Raw genomic sequence first — 17,894 nt, 5'->3', positions numbered from 1 at the left:
CACATCAGGGTTACATTTAAAGGCCTTTTAACAGCACGTCTAAAGATGAAAATGGTGCCTCTGGAGGTTACAAGCTTCTCGTTACTGGAGATGATCAAGAAAAGACCATTAGGCAGGATATTACAGACAGAGGGTTGTGTCAGTCGGAGAACTGAACAAGCTGCCTTCAAAAAGCCCTTCCCACTCTGAGCTCTCCCCCATTAGCATAATCTTCCCTTAACCTGAATTCCTATGACAGGAGAGCAGGTGGGGGATCCTCAGTGCCATTTTAATCGCCATGTGCCTTGCCAAGAAGATAAAACCAGCAAGGTCTGACTACAAATATGCGCAGCCAAAGAAACGGGTTTGAAGTCATGTGCCGGGGTCTCGGCGGTCCTGACACCCGCGGGGAGAGAAGAGAGAGTGTGTGTGTGCGCGCGTGTGTGTGTGTTTACGTGCGTGTGCGACTTCATCTGTACTACTTAGCTGTGTTGGGCTCTTTGTCTTTTGCATTTAATATTCTATTTTTGAAAATCACAGGCTTAAATTGGTCTTAATGATTCATACTCAGAATTGCTATTGTGTTTTAACCAAGCATTCCTTTAGGGTTAACTAATATTTCTCATATTTAAAATTTTTTTCTCATGATACACCATTTACAGACCTATGAGAAAAGGTCAAAAACTTCATATCATCCTTTCAGAAGTTTAGATATTTTTTAAAAATCCGTAGAAATTAGGAAAGCTAAAATCAGAGTTATCCCCCAGTAAGAAAAACAAAATTTAAAAAACAATTAAAAAAAAAAGATGAAAGAGGAAAATTAAATGATAAGGAAGAATAATTCAAGATGTTCATAATCTAATAGATGCTCTAGAAAAAAGACCAGAGGAAAAAAAGAGAAATTATCAAATAAATAATAGAATTAAAATTTCCAGAATGGAAGACCACCAATCCTCTAGTTGCAAAGAACACTAAAGGCCAAGAAGCAGAATGAATGAAACACGATCCACATTTCAATGCATATATATATCCTTGTGCAAGTTTAGCATGTCAAGAATAAGAAGACAAGCTCTGATGTTTAGAGAAAGAGAGAGAAATCTAAGCAAAACAAAATTGCTTTAACTAAATAAAAAAAAAGTAACCAGATTATTAACAATATAACCAGGTTATATTGACCTCTCATCAACCTCTGTAGTTTGTATCAGATACAAATGGCGAAGCCCTTAAACATTATGGAATGAAGGCATTTTCATTCATACAAGAACTCAGAAACTTGCTTTTCATCCACCATTTCTGGAGGTTAAATAATTGAAGGTACACTGTAGCAAAATAATAAACACAAAGACACTACAAAAGAAAACATTAAATTCAAGAGACAGAGAAACTAATCCAAAAGTAAATGAAAACAAAAATCTTACTCACACTACATAGTAGCATTCTAAGAAAGCCATCCGTCCAAATGAAATAATTAGATAATTAACCTGACCTACTGAAAACATGAATATTATTACATATTGCAAAGAAGGCATACGTTTGTTTGATAATCAAGAGAAAAAACAGTTGGGGACACCAAGAGAACTATATAATACAAATTTAAGAATCAAACAAAGCAAACTAAAATATCAGATGACTTGGAGTATTTAGGGAAGCAAAAGAAAAAAATCACTTTGAGGATATTGTTTGGCTCTCTCTTAATCACACCGTATTAGTGACAATGCATTCTATTTTCTTTCTTTACTGGTCCAGATACAGTAGTTGGTCCAACAGTAAATAATATTAATAAGATCGAATATTTAAAATTCTTCTTATTAGTTTCCATGTATAAAGTTCACATATAAATTAAAAATGAAAGAATTAATCATAGTACAGATAGAATGCAACTATTTTATAAACCTCGACAACGTAAGTCACTACGGAGCTGCTGTTTTGGACCTTGGAAAGTATTAAATGAATGAGGGACCGAGAGTGACGATGTTCTCAACCTGTCATACAGGAGAAGATGATTGGAGAAATAAGAGATGGAAGTTTAGGTATGCCCTTTAAAATAGGCAAGTGGATATATTTGTGGAGCATAACAAATGACATGGAGGGCATGGGGAGATGGAGAGGAGAAGGAAGTTGAGGGAAATTGGAAGGGGAGGCGAACCATAAGAAACTATGGACTCTGAAAAACAACCTGAGGGTTTTGAAGGGGCGGGGGTGGGAGGTTGGGGAAACCAGGTGGTGGGTAATAGGGAGGGCACGTATTGCATGGAGCACTGGGTGTTGTGCAAAAACAATGAATACTGTTACGCTGAAAAAAAATAAAATAGGCAAGTGGATAAATAAATGAATAGGCCTGTAACTAGGATATTTAGAACTATGGCACGAACTCAAAGACTGACAGAGGTCCGAAAAGGCTAAAAATAATTACCACTGGGAAATGGGCTTGGGGAGAGAATTACCTTTTCCTTCCATAAATTTTCTGCAACTTTTATAAATTTTTCATACGTGTAAGAATTGTTTTTGTAAATGATAATAATAATATTTAAAAATTAAATGACCCTTTCCAAGAGGGTAACATTTAATTGAGACCCTCATATAAAGGCATCATACGTATCATCTCAGCTTACTTGCCATAAAACAAGTACAATGTGGTGATTATCTTCTCTAGACGTGATTTTCTTCATTGATAAAATACGGATGGTAAGTTGGTCAAACAATTGACTTGTATGATGTTAACTAAGTGTGACCACAACTTTGCCAAGGACTCCCCCTCAGATATGCCAGTCTTCCTCAGGATGGCACTCTACGCAGAACCCTGTGTCTGGACTAAAGAGGCGGATTCTAATCCTGTCTTTATGGCCAGTTTGGTTCATGGCTTTGAACACCTGTTTCATCTCAATTGTCTTCTTCTTTGAAATGAATGGACTTGAACAGAGACTATCTAAGACTTCATGTCTTTAAATATAGTCTGTGTTCCATTCATACTTCTCCATTCCCACCCCAGTCCCCACATACTCACAGAAGTACAGGCTTCAGAATTAGCTAATTCTATTAGCTCTGTAACCTTAGGCTGGTACTTAACCTCTCTGACACAATTTATTCATTTATAAAAGAAAGTCAATAAACACACTCCAATTTCTTTATCACTATTTTCATCTTGCTTCTTCTGTCTGGCCAGATGGGGGCGTTGCCTCCCTTGGCATTGGTCAGTCATTGAAGTTGTGTAATGCCTGGCATCTGGAAGGAAGAGAAGAGGCTAACTCTTACCACAGGCTCTAATTTAAAAGCAGAGTCCCCTCCTGGATTATGGGATTGTAATGTGAACTGTACACTTAACTTCTTGATCAAGCACAAAGGAAGACTGCGCTTCCCAGAAATGGATGATTTCATAGTTCAATGAGGTTAAAATAAAAATAATGCAATACAGGGCTCAGATAGAGGAAGGAACTAAAATGGTGATCTTCTCTCATAGATAGGAAATCTTCAGGGATGTTATTCCAGTTGTGCCCAAGTCCCAGGACTTGGAGTGTGGTGTGGGCTGCTCTAGGCATGAGGACACAGAGAAGTCTCCCTGTGAATGTAGCATCCCTTCCAACTGTATATCCTCATGCAATTGTAGATTGACCTTTTGAGCAAATATCTCAAGGCTACAGCCCTTAGGAGGGACATTTCTTCTCTGTTCTCCTAAACTCAGGATCTGAAAAAAAGAGAGAGAAACAGAGGGGTTGGAGGCTTTATTGGATTTTATAGATTAAAGCTTCCTATGGCAACTACTTCAACAGAAGCTGCATGAGAAGCAACTGATCTCTCCAAGCTTCTCCAAGAAAGTGATAAAGAAGGTATGTTGTAGGTGTGCTTATAAAAGTATCAAATGAGCCAATTTCTTCCCTAGTCTTGGATTCACAAGTTTGCATCAGAACTTTCAGAGCTGTGGCTGATGAGGTTGACACCACCAAAAGATGCTTAAATAGTTAATGTGACTTTTCCCTTTCACTATGCAGTGGATTCTTTTGCCTCTGGGCAAACATTTAGGCCATGGGTATTCTGAAGTAGATATAAACAGAATGCCTCTACCTGAGATCTTTGGAGTTCAGGTTGTTTAAAATGTTTGGAATAAAAATAATAATGATAAAAAGCTTTGGCTTTTTAGAAGTTTCTCAGCCAACCTCAATGCAACATATGAAAATGGTTATTGAATTTCATACCCATAAGTTGCCAGAATTTAAAGGGAACTTTGTCATCATCTAACCATACTGATGCATTTTTAAAAATGACTAAACTGAAGCTAAAAGAGGTGATATGATCTATCCAAGTCCACAAATCCTGAATGGATTGAAAATGGCCCAACCCATTCACTGATCCTTGTATTTATTTAAGCAGAGAATGTCTACGAGCACCCACTCAGTCCTAGTGATTACACCAGCATATGGGAAAACAAATATGGATATGTGATCACTTTTGCCTTCCAACAGCCTCCTATCTGGAGGAGAGGAATGCATGTGTCAGTTCCAGGGTAACAGAAGAGGACCTAACAGAGAGAAGGTGGCCATGAAGTCTAGGACCTCTAATTCTTTTAAGGGGCTGGGAAAGACTTCACAAAGGTCATCCTATTTGAGTAGAGACTTGTAGGAGGACAAAGAAGAGGGAAAGAGACATTTCATGTAGAATATGTGCAAGGTTTTATAGGTCAAGACAGTGTTATTAGCCCAAGTTTGGTCTCATGGGACATTAATAGGGAATCTAGAAAATGCATCCAGATTCTGCAGGATTCTGCAAAACAACAGCGCATCATGTAGAAGTGGAAAACTTGGATGTGGGCCAATGTGGGTTTCCAGCTACTTCATCGTGGGGACAAACAAATCAGAGCAGCTCTTGAATGAAATGAGAAGAGGTCATTACAGGGGATCCAGAAAGAATCTTTGCTTCAAAGAAGAGTTCTACCTACTGTACTCTGAATCTCAAAAATGGGACCCAAACATTCAAAGTCACAATTCCTTAAGGATGGGGATTAAAAAAGTAAATGCCCTGGAGGGTAGTAGCCCAGGACATCCAACTCTTCATAAGAAATGTATCAAGTAATATGTGGAGTGTTGTGATGTCCAATATTTTAAACAGTAGAGTTAAAATTCTTTTCCTTACCCTAGTGGAAGGCATCTCAATTTACAAAGAAGAAGTTCCCTTCTTTAATATGTTTTCAAAAGACACTCCTCTTTTTTCCCCTAGAGAACTGAAGGGAAAGATCTCTACTGTTGTGGTGTATAATCACAGCTATAAGCATAGTGGGGAGGTGGCAGTGTGTGGTGATCAAGGGCAGGGCCTCTGGAGCCAGACAGCCTTGGTTTAAATCCTGGCCTGGCCACTTATTAGTTGTGTGAATTTAAATAATTTGCATAACCTCTCTGTGCTTCAGACATAATAATAATATTTATCTTCTAAAGATCTTGAGGGACTTTGCTTATGAGCTCATTTGTAGAAAGCCTGGTACCTAGTATTACATCCGTATTTTTTTCTAAGATTTTTAAATTACCGATATTACTTTTTTTTTTTCAAATCACTGCAATGAAGACTGGTTTTCCTTCCGAGGTCTCAATTATGTTTAAATGGATTGCCCAGTCAATGTCCAGAAGATTGTGTTCCTTCATCAAGCATTACAATATTATTAGCAATATGGAAGAATCAGACATAATATTTGCCTCAAAAAATTTATAATCAGACTGAGTGTATGTATTTCACTCTTACAAAGTAATATAAACTATGGACCTTAATTTTTTCATTCTACTATGAATATTCATTCTTCTTCCTCTGTGCCTACCCTTCTAAATTCTACCCATTTCTCAGGATCCCATACCATTGATTGGTGTATCAGTCAGGGTCCAATCAGGGAAGCAAAGCTGTATGTTTTCATTTTAACAGGGAAAATCTATTATAAGGAATTATTAATTATAACAGGTGATTGTAGTAATGAGAGATTGGAAGAAATAAAGAAGACACCAAAGGCTACAGGAATAGCAGATATAAGGAGCAGCCACTAGGACTGAGAGAGTAGAGCTAAGGGGAATGTTCCCTTGGGCCAAGGTCCAGACCTTCCTGGAGAGTCCAGGACTCAAAGATGGGAGATAGGTGGTGGTGATGCCATACCAATGAAACCTCTACGGCTCTAGATACTAGAATTACTCTGCTATATAACCACGGGAGGCTGGGAGTACCATGAGATGCTAGCCCCTAGGTGCTGCTCTGCTTTCAGTATCTGTTCATGTTGAAAGAGCCCGATGCTATGGAAGCCACCACATTGCAGGAAGTTAATGCTGGGACAGCTGCATGCATTGCAGGAGACTCATCCTGGAGAAGTCAGGTGCATTCAGGAGGCTGCTGAGCAAGCATACTGGAACCAGGAAGAGAAGACTTTCCTCCAGCAATTCTCTCCACTGTTCTCTAATGACAATGCTTAACATCCATTTCCTTTGTTGGTTAGCAAAGGAAAAATATTGAAAGAACTCAGCTCCACTTTCAAAGACCAGACCGAAAGAGGGAATTGGGAAGTTAGAGGCAACTTGGTAACTAGCACAGTCCACCCCTTGGACCATCGAGGTTCCATATGCAATTCTTTACAGGAAGCTAACATCTGGTTGACTGCAACTTCCACCAATATGGTCTTAGGGTTTACCTCTTGGGCCACTTAAAACATGTCTCTTGTGACATACTAAACCTGCTACTTACATTTCTTGAGCACTTTTTTTTTTTTAAGATTTTTTATTTATTTATTTGACAGAGAGAGATCACAAGTAGGCAGAGAGGCAGGCAGAGAGAGGAGGAAGCAGGCCCCCTGCGGAGCAGAGAGCCCGATGCGGGACTCAATCCCAGGACCCCGAGATCATGACCTGAGCCGAAGGCAGTGGCCCAATCCCCTGAGCCACCCAGGCGCCCCTTTTTTTTTAAACCAAGCATGGATAACCCTCTGGTACCAAAACATGGCATCATGGTATGAATTTTGGAGGTCTGGCCATATTGGTGGCTTTTATTGAACTTACTTCCAAAGAAAACTTTGAGTAATTTTTTGAATACATGTTACATCTTTTTGTGCCATTTATTTAATGTGGATGTTCATTTGTACCATCAATTAATATTCACTGAATGTCTATTCTGTGATAGGTGAGAAGGGGCTGGGGCACTGACTGGGCCCTTGGGTCTTTGTCAACCCCTCCTGGACCTTTTCAAAGGCTTGCAAACCTACCTTCGGTCCTTTGTAAGAAATGACATCTTTATCATTATGGGAGATGAAGATTTTACCCTCTTTACCACCTGCTTAAGCCTTGAAACTCCTCTGAGTAATTATATGATACTATTGTTTTCAATTTCATTGGGTCTAAATCCAATGAGATTTACCCTCACATGGGAAAAGGTATGGGAAACGTTGGCATAAATTATAAGTGCCTGTGCCAAGGCATGCTTTTTCCATTACTACAAAGTATTGTAGTAGAAGTTTCTGGGCACAAGCCAGAGACTTCTCATCCCAAATTCAAAATCAACAAAAGGCCCAAGAGTAGGATCTCTAGTGCTGGAACAAATAACGTTTTTCATAGCATTTTCTGTTGAAGTGGGATTTTAGGAGAGCCTGGAGGTAGCCAGAATTCAAGAAAGAAGAGAGGTGGTTCCAGGTAATGGGGCGGAGTGGGAAAGGTCAGAAGGACAGCAGGTAAGAAAATGGGAATGGGAAGATAGCCAGCCCTCTGAGAGAAAGGCCTCCCCACTCAGTGGAAGCACCCAGAAAGTCTAGCATTGAGAGAATATCTTCACCTTATTCCAGTTTCTTCTCTACCATTGCTGAAATTGAGAGGTGTGAACATTGTGTAGGTGTTTGCCTAAATAAAATTCCCACACTCTGTGCTTTTATTTTTTGTTTGTTTGTTTTGTTTTTGGATTTTTTTTTTTTTGAAGTTCAAACTATTCTAGGGAGACAGGTGTCTCTCTCTTTTTCTAAAGCAAAATAGCAGGACAAATTTCCATGCTTCATCTGGTTGATTCCCAGAAGGTGCACATTCACCTCTCAGACTCCGAGCTCTCAGAGGCTCTCACAGAGATATGGCCACCCTGGTGTGAGGCCGTATCTCAGGCTTGTCATTGCTGCTGCATCTACAAATGTTGTTATTCCCAGTTTCCTGCCCAGCTCTCTGAGATAGGAGTGAACGTTTGTGGTAATTAAAACAGTGTGAAATTTGCACTGTCAGGAAACACAGCTATTTTTTTTTCTTCTGCCAGCCATCATGCTATTTTTAGCAGTAGGCTTCACCATTTATTTGCTGGGCAATGACATCAAGAAACAGATATTAAGCAAGGAAGCCAATTTACTCCACAAAAACATCCATTATCTTTATCATCAACAGAGACTGAAAAATAATCAATTAGAATGCTTCACTTGGGAATGACTAATTGAATTGTTAAATCTATGGTATTGGAGAAGTCACCCTGGGAGCCTAAATATTATTTCATATAATAGGCAAGACCCTATGCTAAAGAAGCTTCAAATTAGTACCACTCTGTACATCAAGATCATGTTCATCAATCAACTCGTTACAGACTAGAACTCTTCATTCTGAATCTCCTGTTTTCCAATTTGATCTTATCCCAGAGGAAGTGTCACACTTCCACTGAAAATACACTTACCAAGGAACATTCATTTCTAGCTCTTAAACACCCTATCCTAAGAATATTTCCCAAAAGATAATACCCATAATTAACCCAGACGAGGACATACAGTTACAGGTACATGTAGTGTCATACAGACATTCATATACCTACTTACACATACAAAGACTCGTATACATATCTACCTACACACACACTATTTTCAGCTTTTGATTATCTATAAAACGGGATCTTGCCTATTCTCCCACAGAGAACTTAAGTGCAAGTAGTATGGTTTAGCCAAAGAACCAGCCCAGACTACAGAATGATTTTTCATCATTTCTCTTTCATTCAATTTACTAAGAATTAGATACATAGGACCATCTAAGGCTCTTAGGATATGTGGATGAGGAAGAGATGATCCCTGCCCTCAAGAAGCTCACACATAGTGAGAAAGACAGACTGAGAGACTAGTCATTGCCATGCAAGTTGACAGAAGCTGTGAGAAGGCTCTGCATAGGCAGCTTTGGGATCACAGAGAGCCCTTCACTAACATTTTTAGAGGAGTCTGGCAATGAATCCAGAGAAGTGAAGAAGTACAGAAGAAGGGCATTCCAAGCAGAAGCTGTACTTATTTCGGAGGGTTACAGTTTGAAAGAGCCTCGAGTCTGTGGAGAATATGATATGTGAAAGTATAGAAATTGAGGTAGCATGTGGAAGGCTTGAGAAATGGAGGAAGGGCTTGGTGTTGCAGGCTAAGAGGGTTATCATCCTTCTAAAAACCTTGAGGAACCTCTGGAATGTTTTCAGCAGAGAAGTAACAAGATGGGATTGTTTTAGAGAGATCATTCTGGCACTAATGTGGGTCATAGATGGGAGCATGAGGGCAGCACAGTGAATGGGCCGGCGAGGTGGGAAAGAGTGCAGAAGGGAAACCAACATGGGGGACTTCTGCAGAAGTCTGAATAAGAAATCACCCAGACCAGAGCTGGGTGACTGGAAGGAGAGGAGAAGAAAAGGTGTCAGGAAGAGAAAACTGATAAGCATCATGGTACAAGGGAGGAGAGAAGCACCCAGCTTTCCAGGTTGATGAAAAGACCCTTCATAAAGTTATTTACTGAGATAAATAGCAAGGGAAGAACCTGTCCTAGAAGGAAAGTATAGCTTTGGACATGTTGGATTTGCCATGTGCGTGGGGCTATGGGCATGAGTTGTGGCATAGATAAAGATGTCAGTCTGACACTAGACCAGAATGAGAGGATTCCTGCATGGCCTTCCTTGAGCCTTCTGATGGGATAAGAGGATCATGACTGCTTTGGGACCTTCACATCCCAGAAAATCCGCTGCTCAGTGGTAGGTGGGAGAGAGGGGATCTTTCCTTCTCTGGCTTCTCTTTAGTTAGTTAGTTGGAAGGTGCTTAGCCCAGAAGAAGTGTGTCCAGCAACTTCCACAAATCTAGAGCAGAGATAACTCTCCCCTTCAAACAGGACTCTTTTAGAATAAAGTGATTCTTGTGAAGAGGATTGTATAGATAGATTAAGATATGCTATCTTGAGGGTCCAAGTGCTTTTTATAATTTTTTAAAAATTTGTTTAAGAGGATTCTAATTTTAGATTTCAGAGGATTCAGAGAATAACCTTTTCTCTTTCATTTTATTCCAACCCTTCTCCTCTTCTTTCTTCCACCCTCAGTAAACCAGGCCATGACCTGTTCTGGGGTAATGTGGAAGCTCTCCCAGGGTGCCCATATCAAAGGTCCTTGGCAGAGAAGCACCAGCCTCAACAGCCTCCCTGCCAAGTACCAATCTTTTTCTTCTTAGGCAAAATGACCTTCAATGGAAATCACCGTTTTATAACTCAAGGAAAGGACAGCCTGTCTGTATTTTGCTTCAGCAAAACTATTACTACCTTAGTAATAGAGAAATAAGGTTCTTTGCTAAGAAGCTGAATTATGTGGGACTGCCCTGAATTTTATTCTGTTGAGTTTCCAATCCTCCCAAAGCACTGGGAAAAACACATCCATTCAAAAATGACTCTGAGTCTTGCATCCTCCCATCTCCAGTTTCATTGCATGTTTTCCCAGAGAGAGATTTAAAGTTCTCACCCTCTCACATCAAGAAAGCACCCTTTATAAGTGAGAGGGAGAGGTTAGTTCTGAATCCAGTTACAGTCTTTTGTGTTTTTTCTTGAAATTGAGAAGAAGGCAAAGGCAGACTTTAACATAATCATGAAATAAATTAGGCCGTGATGGTGGAATTGGACCCCCTGACCCCTGCTCATAGCTCTGCTAAGTAGCCATCCTTGCTCCTGGTAGTCTTTTCAAGTGTGTGTCTAAAAACAAAGCCAGGGTAGGAATTTAGAATTCTAAAGTCCTTAGACACTTTTGCCCCAACCATTGCAATTCTGGAATTATATCTTCAGGAAACTGCTACCAATGTAAGAAAGGTTTTGTACACAAAGATGTTCATCAAGTTGTTGTTTATTGTAGCAAAAAAGGGCAATGGGTAAAATATGCCAGGCAAATATTTCTGGCAGAAAAATTATAGTGTAATGTCAAGTAAAGAAAGCAAGGTTTTTAAAAAAAGTTTATTCTCTATGAGATTTCTGAACTACAAATATTATTTATGATAAAAGCCTTGAAAGACACAAACCAAAATATTAACAGTTGTTGTTTCAGGCTGGTGGTATTATGAGTTCCAAATATGCAAGGGAGAAAAATGGTATAAGAGCTTTTCTTTTTATTTTTACCTAAATTGTTCAACATTGGGGAATCGAGCTCAGGGCTGAAAAGTAATTTGTTAAAAATAAAATGTGTGTATTGAAAACATTGTCAGTTTCCTCTGCTTTCAGTGGAGCTGAGGCCAGAGAAATAGAACATTTTGTGATTATCTCAGAACTAGGAGAGATATTCAGGGAATATATCTCTTTTACCACAAACTGAGCCACATACTAGGATCATCAGAAAGAGGTGAAGGAATTCAGTGATGACTGGTACATGGTCTAGATTGTTTAGATACTAATCAGGAATACATATGACCATAATGTAGGTGCCGGGGAGAAACATAACTGAAGGGCTTCAAGAAGAGTCCGCAGCCCACAAGTTCAGATGGGCAGAAATTGTATGGATGTGATGTACAGACTATAAGAAGGAGAGGGATGAAGAGTCATGCTCTGTAGTTCTTACACCTTACCCAATGCCTAGTGCAGAGCAACACATGTTTGCCAGCTGCTGACCACCACTTAGAACTCGTTTGGGTTTGGCCAGACCGTGGACATTCAGGATGAGACTTTGTAGTTCATTTCACAGACAATGGGCACCCCCAAAAGTGTTTAAGCAGAGGGAGTCAAAGGTAAGAGTTTTGTTTCAAGAGAATCTAGATGACAGTGACAAGCCAGAGGAATTGCAGGGATAGTGCTGAAGGCAGATGTTGGGCATCGGGGGCTGGGGAATGGTGCTAAGGCACCTTGTAGCAGAGGCAATTATTAGAAGCGTTGAGAGAGACAATGTGGATGGAATGGCAGGACTGGAGATGTGCCTGAGAGCAGGGAGAAGGAGAGGAAGGAGTCCAAAATGGTGATATAGGTGCTAAACAGTACTGCATAACCTCTCATTTTGAACTTGAGTTACCTGCCTCTGCCTAAAGTTGCCTTTTAATTTCACAACCATCTTGCTTTCCTGTGAATTTGGAGTTGAGGAGGACATGTGGATGCAAGAGGAAAACTTGCAGAGCAAAGTCATTGCCAAACAGGTGAGTTTCCTCAGGAAATCATCAAGGGGTCTCTTTCAGTTTCCACTCACACCCATCTTTCACCTGGGTTCCTGTCACACGCTGCAAGATCTTTGGCAAAGGGATCTCACAGAACTTTGATCGTTTTATGAGGCAGCTCGTCCAGACTTGTGGGGACCGCCTCCTCCCTTCCCCTGCTTCCACTCCCTTTCTCAGCTACTCTGACTATCCCTTTGGAATTCATCACATTTAACATCTATGTAACCTCTGGGCCAGGTGGTTTTTTTGTTTTGTGTTTTGTTTTGTTTTGAAGGCACAAACAAACCTGGAATCTCCTTGAGTAGAATCAATCCTCAATCCTACAAATATGGTGGGGACATTTTTGGTTGGTTAAGGGGAGGACATTCCCCCCTTAACCCTGACTTTTACTCAGACATCTACACAGTCTGCTTCTGTACTTCAAAGAAAGCCAAGGAACTCTCAGTTCCAGGAGTGGGATGGATTAGCTAGAGTAATTCTGATTGGTTCAGGAATTGTAAGGCTACAGCGTGGTCCAATGAGACCTAAGGGATATGTCTTGGTGTTTCTACAAAAGTAATTGACTCTAAAGAGCCCCCAGACCTATGGTGTTTCTCTTCTTCTGGATGAGGCTTCATACAGGTGATGTCCCAGAACAGCCACAGCCACCTTGCTGCTACAATGAAGTTGAAACTGTTGCAGAAAGAAGAGCTGAAAGAAAATTCTAGCCACACCTTTCATATTTTAAGTCAGTTTGAGTTGACCTAGAGCTGTTTCTCAAGGGATGTTGTCCTGGTAAATGTTAAGGATATTTTTGTTGTCACAGTAATTGGGAGGTGAGCCTGGCATTTAATGCAGGGAGACCAAGGAGGCTCAATGGAATTTATGAGATAAGCTTGTGTGACAAATATTCCCTCATTCTGCACAATCTTCTAATGATCCATCGGGCTTCTAGGTTAGGTGACAAACCCATTTATTATTATCTGAGTTGAGAGCCTAATTCCATTTTACATACACATGAAGGATCTTCTTTTGTGTAAGGTTTCAATGCACACCAAATTTCCATTGTTTAAATCAAGGGAAGACTGTACTTTCATATGAAACTCTTCCAAGATTGATCACCTCTTTGGAAAATCATGCCTTGTCACCAAAGAAAATGGCACTTATGGGACTTGAGTTGTCAACATGATACTCCCTTATTACTCAGCATTTATAGCTCGCACATATTTATGGTGACTCTATCTCATGGTCCAAACCTCTTTTTTTTTTAAGATTTTTTATTTATTTATTTGACACACACAGAGAGAGAGAGAGAGATATCACAAGTAGGCAGAGAGGCAGGCAAAGAGATAGGAGGAAGCAGGCTCCGCTCTGAGCAGAGAGCCCAATGTGGGGCTCGATCCCAGGACTCTGAGATCATGACCTGAGTTGAAGGCAGAGTTAACCCGCTGGGCCACCCAGGCGCCCTTATGGTCCAAACTTCTGGCAACTTCTTCATGTGTACTAGCGTGATTGGAAGCCAGCATTTACATATTCATGTGTACATAGCTTTCTATGTACCTAGATGCCTAAACCCCATCTGCCAGCAATTTCCTCATTAGGCACATGCATTAAAGAAACGCAAGTGCGCATGCACCAAAACACGTGCACAAAATGTTCATAGCTACACTGCTGATAGAAGTGAAAATACGAAGTCCTCCTTACCTGAGGTTGAAGGGATTCTGGAAAATAGCGAATTCAATCTCTAATGGGACTACAGGTCCTATCATGCAGTTGCTCCAGGTGCAAAGTTACTTCGTAGAGCCTGAATTGCCGGGAAATAAGATTTTTCCTGATGGTAACCATGACCATGACTCTTCAAACAGATAGGACACATTGGTAGCCAGTCTCTCATGTGAGCCTCAGGACAGTCCTCAGAGAGAAGGTGGGTTGGGAGTATTCTTTCTCATTTATAGAAGGTGAAACAACGGCACAGATAGGTAAGGTCCAAGAATTTGTGGCTTCCAGTGGAGAAGGCTGGACTCCAACCCATCTCTCCTGAATCCCAGGAGATAGCAGTTTCCACTTAATCTGTTGTCTCTGACCTGAAGCTTAGAACCTCAGGAATATTATATTTGTGTTCATAACTTGCTATATGTAACCATATATTTCCATTTTGGGTGAAAATATTTTCACCACATAAAAACAATTCCTGATCTTCTTAATGATATATTACTTAGCATAAACCAATCCTTTTTTGATTCCCTGTGCATTTATTATTGGACTATATGTTATCATAATGTGAGATAGCTTAATTCTACATTGAATTTAGGTTGTCTTTTTTTTTTTTTTTGGTCTTCAAAATCAGATCGTCTATTCTAGAATATTAATGGTGTCATCTCTTCCGGTTTTATTCTATATCACTGTAAGATTTCTTAGAATTCCATTCCGAATAAAAGAATTAATGCTACCATCTTCCATTTGGTGCATTCACACTTTGACACTTAGGAGTGTATAAAACATTCTTTTTGCAGAAACTACTTCTGTTAAGACTTTGGCTTATACTTTTGACTGTTAGAAGATATTTGGGCCCTTCTCCTCAGGTCACATGCTCCATGAATGCAAGCAAATTCAGGCCCTTTCGTCTCGCCGCTTCCCAGTCTTACCCTACTCTGCCTCTACTGACACAGGGCTAGGCTTTCAGTCGATACCTGAATGAGTGGCGGAAGGAAGGCAAACTGGTGACTCTGTGGCCTTGGTCTCCTCACTTTGTTTTCAGGTTCAGTTTTCTCCTCTACCAAATGATGACGCTGTCATATACCTTTCAACATTGTCAGGATGACGTGTGATTTAGCCAAAGCACCCAGCTCAGAGCCTGGCAAAGAGTTGGCACCAAATAATGGCTCTCTCTTTCTCATCTTGTCATTCTCCCTCCTCCCCCACAGACCTTTCTCCCTCTCTCTCTCTCTTTACATTAAACACCATTCCCCCTACTTCTCTTGGATGCATACATTATACACACTGTCCTCATGGCTTTCATCCCTTGATGATATTGTCTTTGATTGCAGGATCACACAAAAGCCCTCTCTCATCCCAGCAAACTGAATGAGGTCAGATTTGGTGGCTTCCCACTGCTGGCTCAGAACAGACATGTCCCTGCTGCCGGGGGAAGATACTCTCTCTGGGGCAGGCCAACCGTACGCCGCAGAAGCCAAGGCAGCCAATCTCTCACTGAGCATGTGGGGTTTATGCTTTCCTTTACAAAAACCAAATGGAATTAATAACGGGTATATCACTTAGTAATTAAAATTAGATCCTTAAATAAACAAGTTAATAAGAATGATGAAAGATTTAGAATGGAAATTAAAATAAGAAATATTTCTGTCAATTTATTTTGACCACATAGTTCAGTAGGTTATTTTGAGCCCAGGAAAGCCACTGGAAATAAGTTACACAAAGAAATTCCAGAGCCTTCTGTTGCCACTTTGCTTTTTGGTTAAGGATCCTATTTGTGAGATACTTTGCAGCCAGGTCTTTTTATGAGTGACCTGAAGAAGCCAGGTGACTAAATTGAGTTTCAGAGGGCTGGAGCCATTGACGGAATGACTCGCTTTCACTTTATTCAATGAAAGGGTTTGGACTAAGATTCCATTGTTGATTTGAGACCCTGTAGTGCAAAAGAAAGTACCAACAGGAAGATCTGGGATGCATCCTCTGCCCTGCCTCATACTAGCTATGTGACATATTGGTCAGAATCTTAATCTGATCTTCAATGTCCTCATCTAAGAAATATAGCCAACAACGTCTACCTTATGGATTTGTATGAAACTTAATAGAAAATAATCAAAATAAAGCAGGTAGGACAATACCCTAACACACAATAAGCACTCAAAATGGTAGTTATGGCATTATCATTCTAATAATTGTTTTATCATTATCATCATCACATGGAACTTTCTCCTGGGGTCTGGGTCCTGTCTCTAAACATGAGTTCCTCCTGTATCCTCCCTCTCCGGTCCTTTGAATTTCCCCAGCACATGTGGGCCAGACCACACTCGAGGCACCTTGTGAGTTTTGTATCATGTTTCTGTTGCCTCATTGCCCTGGACATTCGCGGCATCTCCTTTATTAGACAGTATTCTACGCAAGGAAAGGGATTCCCCATTTCTGTTTCTTCTAGAGTGTGTAGGAGTGTTAGTACTCGTACTGAGTCGAGATTTCAAGTGCAGTGCCATGGATAGAACTTTGGATTGGAGGACCAAAGACCTGGGCTTCAAGTCCAATGTTCTTTCTTCCACGTCCCACTATGCCTCTAGACGAACAGTCATCAATGGTGATGCTTAGTACCCTCAGGGACATAGGGCCCCCACCACATACCGACTCGCACCCCTCACTCACATGATGCCCTTGCCCCAGGGAGACTATCAGATATGTTGCATTAGGAAACCTAAATTAGATCACAAGTTCTAGTGGGAGAGGCTATGGCATGGGAAGGGAAGGTGAGGGAGAAGTAGGGATGTAAACGGGAGGGGCGTAGAGATGCTAAGGGAAGAAGATGCAGGTTGGCTTCCAACCACCCCAGAACCCAGCACAGGGAGCATGGCAGAGGCAGCCATGCTCAATCGCGCCCTGACAGATAGCCACCCAGAGAACCTCCCCTACAAGCTCCTTCCCAAAGTTGCCTTTGCTCAATCGCCTCCGGCCCTCCTTGTTTTGACAACCTATTTGGTCCCTTTCTCCAGTTTAATTATCCACAGATCTCAACTTGCCCACCTCCAAATACCTCCCTTCTGCAACGTGCTAGGAGGTGACCCGGCTACCTGCCTCACCCCACAAGACCATGGCGTTTGCTCACCAACTCCATGAAAATGCTGGGGAGTTCTCCGGGGGTAGGTGGAGAGAAAGGGCTGAGAGGCAGGAGCAGTCTGCTTGAGTCAGGTGTCACCTCAGGTCAGCAGCTCTCAGAATCTCTTGCCAATTTCAAGATAAGCACGGATGCTGGTTTATAATCGTCTGTCAAAATGTGCAAACGCACAACCTTTTTTTTTTTTTAAATCCTCCAGATTTTATGTAGTCTTGTGAGGCATGAGAACATGACAAAATTGAGGTCTTACCATTCTTGCTCTTTGCCCAGGTCATGCGGGGAGAGAAAATATCCCATTTTTCAAGACAGGCGGCTGGAGCACCACCAAAAACACAGGTTTGTCAATTCCACAATCATTTGTGGAAGTCCAGGTGATTACCAATGCATGTTTGCCGAGACACGCGAAAATTAAAAAGGGGGGTAACTAAAAGTGCAATGTGAGTTGGTAAGGGTGGATTCAAACAGTGTAAAATGAGTCTGATTGTCACAAAACTGAAAATCCACGAAGCTGCCCCAGCCGCTCAAGAACAGCCAGAGAAGGCCGGCCTCTGGGATGAAATGTTTACCTTGAACAGAGCTATTTTGTTTTGAAAGCAGAGATGTTTCCTAGAAGTTTTATTCACCGCATTCAACTATTTTTGCCAACACCTTATTTGCAGTAAGACCTTTATCCTTCTTGCCAACTCAGGGTTTTCAGCCTTGGTGTTTTTCAGACAATGG

Source organism: Meles meles, chromosome 15 (genome assembly GCF_922984935.1).
Source record: "Meles meles chromosome 15, mMelMel3.1 paternal haplotype, whole genome shotgun sequence".
Lineage (NCBI taxonomy): Eukaryota > Metazoa > Chordata > Mammalia > Carnivora > Mustelidae > Meles > Meles meles.
Note: the sequence above shows the minus strand (reverse complement) of the source record.